General features: G+C 41.0%; 1 protein-coding gene across 9 annotated transcripts in view; it reads left to right on the top strand.

Annotated features, from left to right (window-relative positions):
* The window catches only part of SAMD12 (sterile alpha motif domain containing 12), a 492,602-nt gene that overhangs the window by 267,489 nt on the left and 212,872 nt on the right, over window positions 1-12,241 (top strand). The window contains exon 5 of one of the 9 annotated variants that reach the window (XM_009455829.5): window positions 1-12,241. This exon is cut by the window's left edge and continues 19,536 nt beyond it. The exons of the other annotated variants lie outside the window; for them this stretch is intronic. The gene's annotated coding sequence lies outside the window, so the exon portion shown is untranslated. 9 annotated transcript variants of the gene reach the window in all.

The following is a 12,241-nucleotide window of genomic DNA, read 5'->3' as shown; positions in this document are numbered from 1 at the left end:
GACCTCCCAGCACTGTCCCTCACTCCCTGTATAACCTTAGGCAAATGACAGATCTCTCTGAAAGTAAGTTTTCTTTTAAGTAAAATGGGAGCACATATACCTAGCTCAGAGAGTTGCTATCAGGATTAAAAGGGATATTTTTGCAAAGTAATTATTAGCACAGATCTCAATAAACAGTATATAGTAAATGGTTCTACTTCTAAGAACACGTTCTTTGTGGAGATTAATGTAAGGATGAAGAATGTATTTTATAAGGCTATTCTAATAAATCAAACACTGAAATTTCGTGAAAATTCTCAAGCCAGCAAGATAAGAGAGGTGATCGTTTAGGGTATACAGCTGTATCACTTCCATTAAATTGCTTCAGACACATGCTAGATTTTTTGTCAACCAGAATTACAGTCAAAGGTTGTACCAATATCTAAAGACAGTTTTCAGCTTTTGTGAACAAGTTTAGTGGGTGGTATATATAAGCTTCTATATAGAGATATGCATTTGGATCTTTTTAATAATTTCCTTTGATCAGACTGAATAGCTGGTTGGAGAATCATTTCTAATGTTTTAGAAAATTTCTTTCTGTGTACATAAAGAGGATGTTTTACAGGATAGAGAGGATTTTTAGTTTTTTCTGGGACTAGAAGAATCCTCACCACTACTACCTCCAAACTGTCTAGTCTATCCCTTTGCTCTATACCTTTGCATTAATTATTAGTAGTTCCTTATTTTTTAATAATTTTTATTTCCATAAGCTTTTGGAGAACAGCTGGTATTTGGTTACATGAGTAAGTTTTTTAGTAGTTATTTGTGAGATTTTAGTCCACCCATCACCCGAGCAGTGTACACTGAACCCAGTCTTTTATTTCCTACCCTTCCCCCAAGTCCCCAAAGTCTATTGTGTCATTCTTATGCATTTGCATCCTCATAGCTTAGCTCCCACTTATGAGTGAGAACATACAATGTTTGGCTTTCCATTCCTGAGTTACTTCACTTAGAATAATAGTCTCCAGTTCCATCTTGCTGCGAATGCCATTAATTCATTCCTTTTTATGGCTGAATAGCATTCCATCATATGTGTATACACCACAGTTTCTTTATCCCCTTGTTGATTGATGGGGATTTGGGTGGGTTCCATATTTTTGCAATTGCAAATTACACTGCTCTAAGCATGCATGTGCAAGTATCTTTTTCATATAATGACTTCTTTTCCTCTGGGTAGATACTCAGTAGTGGGATTGCTGGATCAAATGGTAGATCTACTTTTAGTTCTTTAAGGAATCTCCACACTGTTTTCCATAGTGGTATTTTTAAATGTTCTGCTGAGAAATATTTATGGTTATTATCCAAGTCAGTATTTTTACTAAGTACCTGCTGGGTGCCAAGCACTCTCTGGACTCAAATGAACAAAGCAAGGCAGACTCCTGTTATTTCTGGACTCTGCAAATGTGATTTAACTGGAGGACAATACAAGGATATCTGTGATTTAATTCTCATTTGAGCCATATATAATTAAGTGCTCTGGAATACCTCTGACCAGTAGAACTTCTGAAATGATGGAAAGGTTCTAGTTCTGCACTGTTCAGCATAGCAGCCACTAATGACATGTGGCTATTGAGCACTTGAGTTGTGGTCAGTGTGACTAGGAACTGACTTTATACTTTATTTTAATTTGAATAACCAGAGGTGGCTTCCAGCTACCATACTGAAGAGCATAGCATCTAATTCTGAGGAGGGATGGTGTGGACTCCAAGAATTCAGGAAGGAAGAATTCTGAGCTTAGAAATAAGGAGGAAACTGGAAGAAAACTCCATTTAGGGTGGTAGCATGAGCAAAGGCTGGGAGGAAGGATAAGGTATATGGTTTATGAAAATTATGGAGGAAAGGAAATTGAGGGAAACAAGATGAGAGAGGCTTTCTGAAAATAGGAAGAAGGTTCTAGAATCTAGACCATTCCTCTACTTTACATGTTTGTTGTATTTTACTAGCACCAAACCTCTCATTATTTGGAATAGTGTTTGCATAGTGTTTAACTTTTTTATGCCTTTTATAAATAATTGTTTTCCACAGAGTCATCATTTGCAATGTACAAGTTGTTTGTTGAAATTTTTAATATCAGTCAGATGGGAATCTAAAGAGAATTCAAAGAAGCCATTACTTAGCAGAGGTTAAAGGAACTCAAAAGGGTTGTTAAGTCACCCAGGAACAAGCAAGGCAGAGGCCTAAGTGGCAAAAGTGTGGGAGTGTGTTAAAGAGCTCTGAGAAGAGCTGGAGCCTTGGAGGAGGGGTCAGATGCCTGCAGGGAGGGAGGAAACATCTCAGAGCAGGGCAGCCAATGCCAAAACTGTCAGGGGCAAGCGGGGTGGGGAGAGGAAAGGATAGCCTCACCTCTCACCTCCTGCCTCCCACTGATACCACTTACTGGCTAAATGCATCCAGAAGCTAGAGGGCAAGGGATGGCAGGCTGCATAGTCCACAGAGCCCAGCACTTCATTGGCACAGAGCTGGACTGAAGAGACAAGAATGGATAGCGAGGGAGGGGTGGGGAAAGGAAATGGAAATAAACAGCACTGTTATTTTCCCCCCTTAATGTTTAAAAAAATAATAATGTCTTAGTTTCAGCTGCTATAACAAATCTGCCATTTTCTGGGTAACTTAAACCACAGAAATCTATTTCTCATGGTTCCAGAGGCCGGAAAGTCCAAAATCAAGTTGCCTGCAGATCTGGTGCTTGGTGAGGCCCTTCTTCCTCATTTGTAGACAGTTGCCTCACACGGAGGAGAGCAGGAAAGGAATTTCTCTTCTGTCTCTTCTTACAAGGGCGCTAATCTCATTCTAAAGACTCCACCCTTGTGACCTTGTTACCTCCCTAAAGCCCTGTTTCCAAATACCATCACTTTGGGAATTAAGGCTTCAACATATAAATTTTTCTTTTGGTGGGGCACAAACATTAAGTTCATAGCAAATGCTAAAAGGAAAACCAGTTTACTATCTAGTATGTTGGTTAGATTATGACAAAACCATATAATGGTATGAGATGCAGCATTGAAATTACATGTAATAACAAGAGAACATGCTCACTAGATATTAAGTGAAAATATGAAAACATCACATACAAAAAGATCAAAATATTGTATTTAGTAGTGTATATACAATAAAATATAAATGTATATTATTTTCACACAAAAAAACTGAAAACATACAGCAATATTTTAACAGTGGTCTATCTGGATGGTGGTTTAACGTGATTTTTATTTTCCTTGTATTCTCTCAGGTTTTCCAAATTTTCTAAAGCAACATAATTATTTTTATGATCTTGAACAATGTTTCTGTTGTTTTTTGATATACCTGCAGGGCTATATTGAGTAGAGAGAGGTATATGGCCAAGTTCCTTTTTATCAGTCATTTGCTGGCTCTACGGTTAGCATAGGTCTTTGCATGTACCCCTTTCTACAGTGACCAGGCACCTTAGCTGCATTTCTTAGTGCATTAAAAACGAGACAAGCCAATAAAATGCTCTTCTTTAAAAATATTCCTTTGAGAAACCGTGAGGTACTGGAGAGTGGCCTGATTTCCTATTGATCGTTTTATTGCCTCAATTATTTTCTCAAACACGGTTAGTTAATTCAGATCCCCACCAACCACTTTTCCCCATTGTCTATTACATTTGGTCTCTGTTAAATATGAATCTTTGGTGACACTTCCATTACTAAATTGACAGTTGCATAATGCTTTATTGGCATCTGTAAGAATGGTACATATTTCTTAGGAACTATGGAGACGGTAGGCTTCTTTTTTTTTCTGAACCACCTAAGCATAGCCAGTTGTGTGTGCTCTTGTAATTTTAATCTTTAAAACAGCAATCCATCTGTTTCATGGTTTTATTCTTTCCTAATAGAAAGAATTTCCTCTTACTGTCTTACTGATCTACAACCATTTGACCATGATGGACTCTTGTAAATGGAATTATCTGAAGTGATTTGATGACTTCTCACATTAGTTTTCATTTCAGTAAATCCACTCCCTCTTCCTGGCTTGCTTTTTAACCTCCAGCTGCTACCCAATTATTAGTTGTTGGATGACTGCTTCAACAGCATTACTGTAGTGCTTGCTTGTAGCAGACATTAATAATACTAAGCAGTTTGTAAATGTGCACAGTGTTAAACGCATATAAGGATTGTTTATAACTCTAATCATAGTTTTGCTACTCGTAAGTTAGGATTCTTGTGGTTGCAAGGAACAGAAATCAACTCAAGGTGGCTTCAGCAAAACAATGGGCCAAATACATTGGTTGGATAATCCTAATACACATAAAGAAGGAGTGTTCACCAGGGCTTCAAGACAAAGAGCCAGCAAGGATTCCAGAAGAATGAGAACTGTGAACTGGAAAACCAACAAGAATTCAGACAATCTGCTCTCATTTTCTCTTGTTTCTGCTTTTCTCTCAGTCTACTTCTTCATTTTTTAGACACACTCTGCAGGTTGATTCACAGAATGGCAGAAGGTGACTTCCTACTCTTTCCAAGTTGACTGGCTATGCCCAGAGCCCTCAGAACTCTCTCAAGTTCTCTCTCAATTTCTCAACTTTCTGCTCCCAGAAAGGAACTTGGGCAAGTTCCTTTCTTTTCTTAGTCTAACTAGTGTATGTCAATCCTACATACACATACATAACCTGATAGCCTTGCTATCAGGTTAGGGTTAACATACACTAGTGAATGGTTAAACCATGACAGACCACAGCACAATGAGGTAAATGCTGTGATTGAGGCAGCTAGAGAGGAAGTTCTGCCACTCCCTACTGTAGGACCTTGGGCAAGTTCCTTTCTTTTCCTAGCCTCACTTTCCAGTAAAATAAAAGGAGAATGTTCTGCCGCTTTCCATCCCAATTCCAAATTCCCTGGACAGGAACTCTAATTGACCCAGCTTTGATCTAATCAGCAACAACTGTAGGCAGAGTTGAGAGGTACGTCCCTCACTGCCTGCAGACATCCCATGTCCCCTGTGATCATTTTGAGAGGATCAGACCATTTTACGAGGTGTCAATCATAATTAATGTGTAGTTGATGCCTTCCTTGTACTTAATATATTACAGAGATACAAATTTGCCAAAGTAAGCATCTTTTTACATTAATATTTAGAAGAAGAAGAACCATATAGCTCATAAGGATGTGGCCAGGGAAGAAGTAGATTTTGGAGACTCATGTCCCACGTGGTGAGAAAGAGTAGATTTTGCATTCTTCACTTAAGAAATTGTCATAGAGATATTTCAGGGAGATGATGGGATGTGATCAAAAGAACTGAAGTAAAATATCAGAACTAGGAATGACACTGAGAAAAGTAAAATAGAAAAGGATTAGCTTATAAGAGGCAGGCAGGTTTCCCATTGTGAATATGGCTGTTTGAGTACCACATTTATTAAGAATCTACTATGCTATGGTCTATACACCAAAGCACACATATTTTGTGAAGCTTGAATCCTGGACATGAGAATATCTGTTTTGAAGCAACCAAAATATGGTTAGCCTTTCTGTGTGGGCCTTATTGCATTATATCCCCAAATAAAGATATATAGGTAGTCACTCACTTAATAGACATTTGTCCAACACTGCTAAGCCTCAGGCAAATCCTAGGCACTGTGGTTATCAAACAGACCTTTAAATGAGTATTAGTAATAATTAAGCTCTGTGGCAGGCACTTAGGTCAGCACTTCACATTCTTTTAACTCATTATTCTCAAAATACACACCAGGAAGTAGGTTCTTCTGTAATTTCCATTTTATAGAGAAGAAACAAGGCACCAAAACACAAGAATGATGAGGCTGGAGCTTGACCTCAGGTCTACCTGACTATAAAACCCTTGGTTGTATTGATTTAGTTAACATTGCTATCAAGTTAGGATTGACATACACTAGTGAATGGTTAAACCATGACAAACCACAGCATGATGAGGTAAATGCTGTGATTGAAGCAGCTAGAAGAGGAAGTTCTGCCACTCCCTACTATGGGACCTTGGTCAAGTTCCTTTCTTTTCTTAGCCTTACTGACCTGTAAACTAAAACGAGTAAAGGACTGATCTTACAGGTGATTGTGTGGAGTAAGAGAGCTGGTAATAGGTGAAGGGCTCTCACAATGGTAGCTTTTGTTTTTGAGCCAGAGTCTCACTCTGTTGCTCAGGCTGAGTAACAGCTCACTTGCAGCCTTGACCTCCTGGGCTCAAGCGATCCTCCTACCCCAGCCCCTTGAGAAGCTGGGACTACAGGCATGTACCACCACGGCTGGCTAGCTTTTCAATTTTTTGTAGAGATGAGATCTCACTATGTTGCCCAAGCTGGCCTCAAACTCCTGGGCTCAAGCAATCCTCCCAGCTTAGCTTCCCAAGGTACTGGGATTACAGGTGTGAGGCACAGTGCCCAGCAGGTGGCTCTTGTTATTATCCACAAAGTGCTCTGTACGGTGAAAACAGGTACTGCCTGAGTCTCTGAGGACTCAGGGAGGAAACGAGCTTTGATGCATCTGATGTTGCTAGGTAAAGAGACAAAGGTTGGACATTCAATGTAGAAGGATCTATAAACAAAGGCTCTTCATTTATTCAATGCACATTTATTGAGCATGTACTATGTGCCAAGCACTGAGCTCAGTGTGTTAGTTAGGGGTAGATAAGCACAGCACCATGGAAGCCTGTAGAATGTTCTAGAGCCTGACTTTAAACAATAGAAGAACCTGAGGAAAGTTGCCACCAGGAAATATCTGTGAGAACAGTTATGGACATGACAAACCTAAGATTGTCTCAAGGAGACAGCAAACCAATTTCCTCACCAAGCCCTTTCAAAGTTCTGTATTCAGCAACTGTTTTATCACACCTTGTGCACTGAGGGGTTACCCCTCCATACTTTTTACATCCACCTGTGTCTACACACTACAAAATAAATCACTGTCCTTCATTTTCCAGGATGACACAGCTGACTTTTCATATATCTCGATGAAGGATTATTCAGTTATACAGAACATTCTTCAACTGGAGATAGCTTGAGAAGGGGTAAAAAAAAGGTGTTAAGGCATATTAAAAATTGGCTTATTCTAGTGGCAGTTTGTCATTTTTCAATTTGGCATCTTTCCCTGTTCTTTTTTCTACCGTGAAGATCTGTATGACTCTTGATTCAGAGGGGATTTTCTTGTGAGGTACCTTTCTCCAAGCATATGGATAAAATTGCCAGGTTTAATTGAAGGCTGTTTAGAGTCTTGCTCTATTTACAGTCAAAAGCAGATCACTTCTGTTCTTGGCCTCGGTCCTAGACTCCCAGGAAATTAATGGTGCCTCTTGGCCTGTGACAGTCTGTGTTTACTTCCTGGAATTGGCTTCTGGCTTTGATTGGCCTTGAGTGTCAGGGCTTCCTCGGCCCAGGTGGGCCAACTCCACCTGGGACTGTTCTGGTTCCCTCAGGTTACCCTTGTCATTGACCAGCTCATCCTATAGTCTCTGAAGCCACAGGATTGTTGTCTGTGCCTTCCTGTGATTCATAGCACGGAGCAAAGGATCAAAACAGCTTGAGCTGGAAATAACTTCATTTACTTTTTTAAAAAAGTAATAAGCAGGCCGGGTGCGGTGGCTCACGCCTGTAATCCCAGCACTTTGGGAGGCCGAGGTGGGCAGATCACGACAGGAGATCAAGACCATCCTAGTGAACACGGTGAAACCCCGTCTCTACTAAAAACACAAAAAAATTAGCTGGGCGTGGTGGCAGGCGCCTGTAGTTCCAGCTACTCGGGAGGCTGAGGCAGGAGAATGGCATGAACCCCGGGGGGCGGAGCTTGCAGTGAGCGGACGTCACACCACTGCACTCCAGCCTAGGCAACAGAGCGAGACTCCATCTCAAAAAAAAAAAGTAATAAGTGGTCAGGAGCAGTGGCTCACGCCCGTAACCCCAACACTTTGGGAGGCCGAGGCAGGTGGATCACTTGAGGCCAGGAGTTCGAGACCAGCCTGGGCAACATGGCAAAACCCTGTCTCTACAAAAATTTAGCCAGGCATGGTAGCACATACCTGTAGTGCCAGCTACTTGGGAGGCTGAGGTGGGAGGATCACTTGATACTGGGAGGCAGAGGCTGCAGTGAGCCGAGATGGCACCGTTGCACTCCAGCCTGGGCCACAGATCGAGACCTTGTCTCAAAAAAATATAAAAAATAAAAATAAGTAATAAACACAGTTGTAGCAGTTGATGTGTCCTAAGCACTGTTCTTGTTTTACAGGTAAGGAAACTGAGACACACTAAGGTTAAGCAGCTTGCTATACAGCTGATCACTGGCACAGCTGGGAAACTAGCCCCGGCAGTAAGATTCAGTGCGTGCACTGTTAACCCCTGACTGTGCCACTTTGCCATGCTTAGAGGTAGCCTAGTTCAACCTCCTATTAGATAAGTTATTCTATAAAAAAGCTCTTAACACACAGTAAGAGCTATGTAAGAGCTAGTTATTATTACTAGTGTGTTTGATGATGGTGAAAACTGAAGCCAGACAAGTGATGGAAGTTTGTCCATTTAGTCCAGGATTTCACAAATTGTATTCTGTAGAACATTTGTATCAACAGGATGTTATAAGTGTTCTTTTTAAAAAATATTATAGTCAAATAGGTTTGGAAAATATACATTTAAAAAACAGCCTTTTATAGTGTAGTACTTCTCAAACCCTTTAATATGCTAATATGCATTATCAATCTTCAAAAAGCTGTAGTATCCAGACTTTTTCCACCTTTCCCCACATTTTACACATATTTGAGACCATTGTGGAGAAAGCAGTTAAGATAGCAGGCCTTAGATTGTTTTCCTTAGAAGGTTGTGATTGCAAGGTTGGCCCCTGCTGGTGTCTAGAAAACTTGGGTTTTGGGAGGGTTCCCACACTCCCTAACCAGAATGGTTCACTGTGCCTGAACTGTTTGTATAAACAGTGTCATTTATGCTGAACACCTGCTTTCCTTCTGGGAGCCTAGAATTTTGGCACACACTAGGAAGGATCCCCAGTAAAAACCTTGGACACTGAGACTGGGCCCAGTGGCTCATGCCTGTAATTCCAGCACTTTGGTAGGCCAAGGCAGGAAGATCACTTGAGCCCAGGAGTTCAAGACCAGCCTGAGCTACACAGCGAGACCCTGTCTCTACAAAGTAGTTTTAGAAAATTAACCAGGCATGGTGGCACGTGCCTGTAGTCCCAGCTATTCAAGGTGGGCCATGGGGGTAAAGGGGTACTAAGGCAGGAGGAATCCCATGAGCCCGGGAATTCGGGGCTGCAGTGAGCTGTAACTGCACCACTGTACTCCAGCCTGAGCAGCAGAGCAAGACCCTGTCTTTGACAACAACAGCCACCTTGGCCACTGAGTCTCTGATGAGCTTGCCTCATAGACATTTCACATGTGTTGTCACAACTCCTTGTTGGAGGAATTCAACACATCCTGTATGACTCTACTAAAGGAAGGACTCTTGTTGGCTCATGCCTGGTTTTCTCTGGACTCTGTCCCAGGTGCCTTTTCCCTTTGTTGATTTTGCTTTGTATCCTTTTGCTATAGTAAATCTTAGCCATGAATACAACTATATGCTGAGTCCTGTGAGTTCTAGTGAATCACAGAACCTGGGGTTGCTCTTAGAGACCCCCTGTCACATCCAGAAAATTATTTCCCTCTCAATGCCTTTTAACATCTCATGGGTCATTGGTTCTACAGCATGCAGCCCTGAGGAGCTGTTCAATCCCACAAGTTAGAGGCAGAGATTAGCCCACATAATTATTCTGGGCTTTTGGTGAAAAATGTTAGGGTTCCGAAGGCTCATGTGGAGTAGCACTTTCTTCCTGCCTGGGACACATAGATTGAATATATATTGAGAGACCAAAACTGACTAGTACATTTCTACCACCTTTCTGGAATATTCAGTTGGGAAGGATAAGCCTGGAAACAGTAGCCTCAAGACATAACCATCCTTTATGTTCTTCCATTTTTAGATTTAGCTCTTTAGCCCATATTAAAATTATTTGTATAAATCTATATTACCATGTGTATGAAACTATAAGAAAATTACATATATAATTTATATAGTTTTATAAAGTTTATTTACTACATCTAATCAGAAAACCCTACTAAAGGGATTATGTGGCTTTTGGGGCCTCATGCCGGAGCCTGTGACATCCCTCGATAATTATGATTTCCCTGAGTTCATTTTACAGAATAAACAGATGCACCAAGGGTCTCCAGAGAGCAAGTAGGCTGCTGCGGTGCAGGACAAGCCAAATGGAGACGGTGGTTAGCCCCAGCATCTGTTCTCTCAGCACCTTTCCTGGTACTCCTCCTCCTCCTCCTCCACATTCTTCATGGCTGACTTGTCTTCCTTTTATGTGTTTTCCAGATGCCAAAAGTTATATTTGCATATCCTCTACCATGGGTGGGGAGCTGTGTCTCCTGCAGTCCAGCCAGCTCCACTTTACTCCCCTACTTTGTATGCCTAGACCAACCTACCCTGTCCTTTGACCTTGTTTTCACTGCTCTTGACCTGTTGCCAGTTAATACAATCTTACTCCAACAAGCCACCAGGGACTAGTTGGTTTAACTGGCTCCTTGCCCCATTGGCTAGTTGGACAGATAATTCTCTAAGCAGTTTGTCTTCCTCACTGTCTACACCCCACGCTTATGCTGCATCATGCCTTCATTTATGTCTTTCTTCTACATCTTTGTCCTTTTTGACCTCTCCAAATCCCAGCTCAGGTTCCACTCTGTCCTCTGAGAAATTGGCCCTCCTCATTGTACCACTACTAACCTTTCCAGACCTGTGCATTCTCATCAGTATCTCTGTCTCTACCATACACCTTAGCACGTATCACTTTATTGCTTATACAGTCATGCATTGCTTAGTGACAGGAATATGTTCTGGGATATGCATCATTAGATAATTTCATTGTGTGAGCATCGCAGTGTGTGCTTACAGAAACCTAGATGGTATAGCCTATTACAACCCTAGGATATGTGGTATAATCTATTGCTGTAGGCTGCAAACCTGTACAGCATGTCACTATACTGAATACTATAGGTAATTTTAACACAATAGTTAGTATTTGTATATCAAAACATGTTTAAACCTAGAAAAGATAGAGTATAAATGCAGGATAAAAAATAAAAAATGGTACCCTCATATAGGGCATTTACCGTGAATGAAACCTGCAAGACTGGAGGTTGCTCTGGGTGAGTCAGCGAGTCAGTGAGTGGTGAGTGAATGTGAAGACCTAAGACATTATTGAACACTACTGTAGACTTTATAAACACTGCACACTTAAACTATACTACATATATAAAAATATAATAATTGTACTGTAATGTTACAATGGTTATGATGTTACTAGGTGATAGGAATATTTCAGCTCCATCATAATCTTATGGGACCACCATTGTATATTGATTCATTTTTTACTAAAATGTCATTATGTGGCATGTGACCGTACATCCAAGACCCAGTGATTGAGTTCCTGCTGAGAGCCTTTCATTCCACTAAAAAATGGAGATACCAAAGAGAATAAAACAAGTCCCTGCCCTCAAGGAGTTTACTGTCTAGTTGAGCTATGACATGGTGTGTTATCCTATTCTTTATCACATGCTAGTGCTATTCTACATGAGAGCTGGGAACTCTTCTTCTGTTGTTTCCATTTCCAGAGTGATGAATGATCAATAGGAAACAATGGTTAAGAGCTCAGGAACAAACCCAGTTCATATCCCACTTCTGCAGTTTACTAGCCATGTTAGCCTCTATTTCCTCATCTTTAAACTGGGAATAGTTATATCTACCTGTTACAATGTTGCAAGGGCTGACTTTGATAAAGTTTATAAAGTGCTCAGCACTGGGCTAAGCATATACTAATCACATAAGGAGAAGGTAGCTGTAATTCTTACGAAGTTGGCCTACGACACAAGCCTTTGTGGTATTTTTCCCTGGAACTCTGACCTCAGAGCAGCCCTGGGAGATGTTTCCTAGTGGACAAGGTCCCAGCATTGTACTGTCAACCTTCCCACATTAGTTCAACCTGAGCAGGATAGGGGGAGTTAAAACAGAATGCAACAGTGAGTCAGAAAGTCAACAATGAGTGTAAAGACCTACAGGGCTTCCTCTGCACAAGGACATGGATTTCCACATCCATGTTTGGCTTGAAGTTTGCTGTCCCTAGCTTGCTTCATTTCCTGGCAGTCACTAGAGGCAGAATGGAAGCTGGAAGTCAGGAAGGAA

This window comes from Pan troglodytes, chromosome 7 (genome assembly GCF_028858775.2).
Source record: "Pan troglodytes isolate AG18354 chromosome 7, NHGRI_mPanTro3-v2.0_pri, whole genome shotgun sequence".
Taxonomy (NCBI): domain Eukaryota; kingdom Metazoa; phylum Chordata; class Mammalia; order Primates; family Hominidae; genus Pan; species Pan troglodytes.
This window is presented reverse-complemented; position numbering and strand designations above follow the sequence as displayed.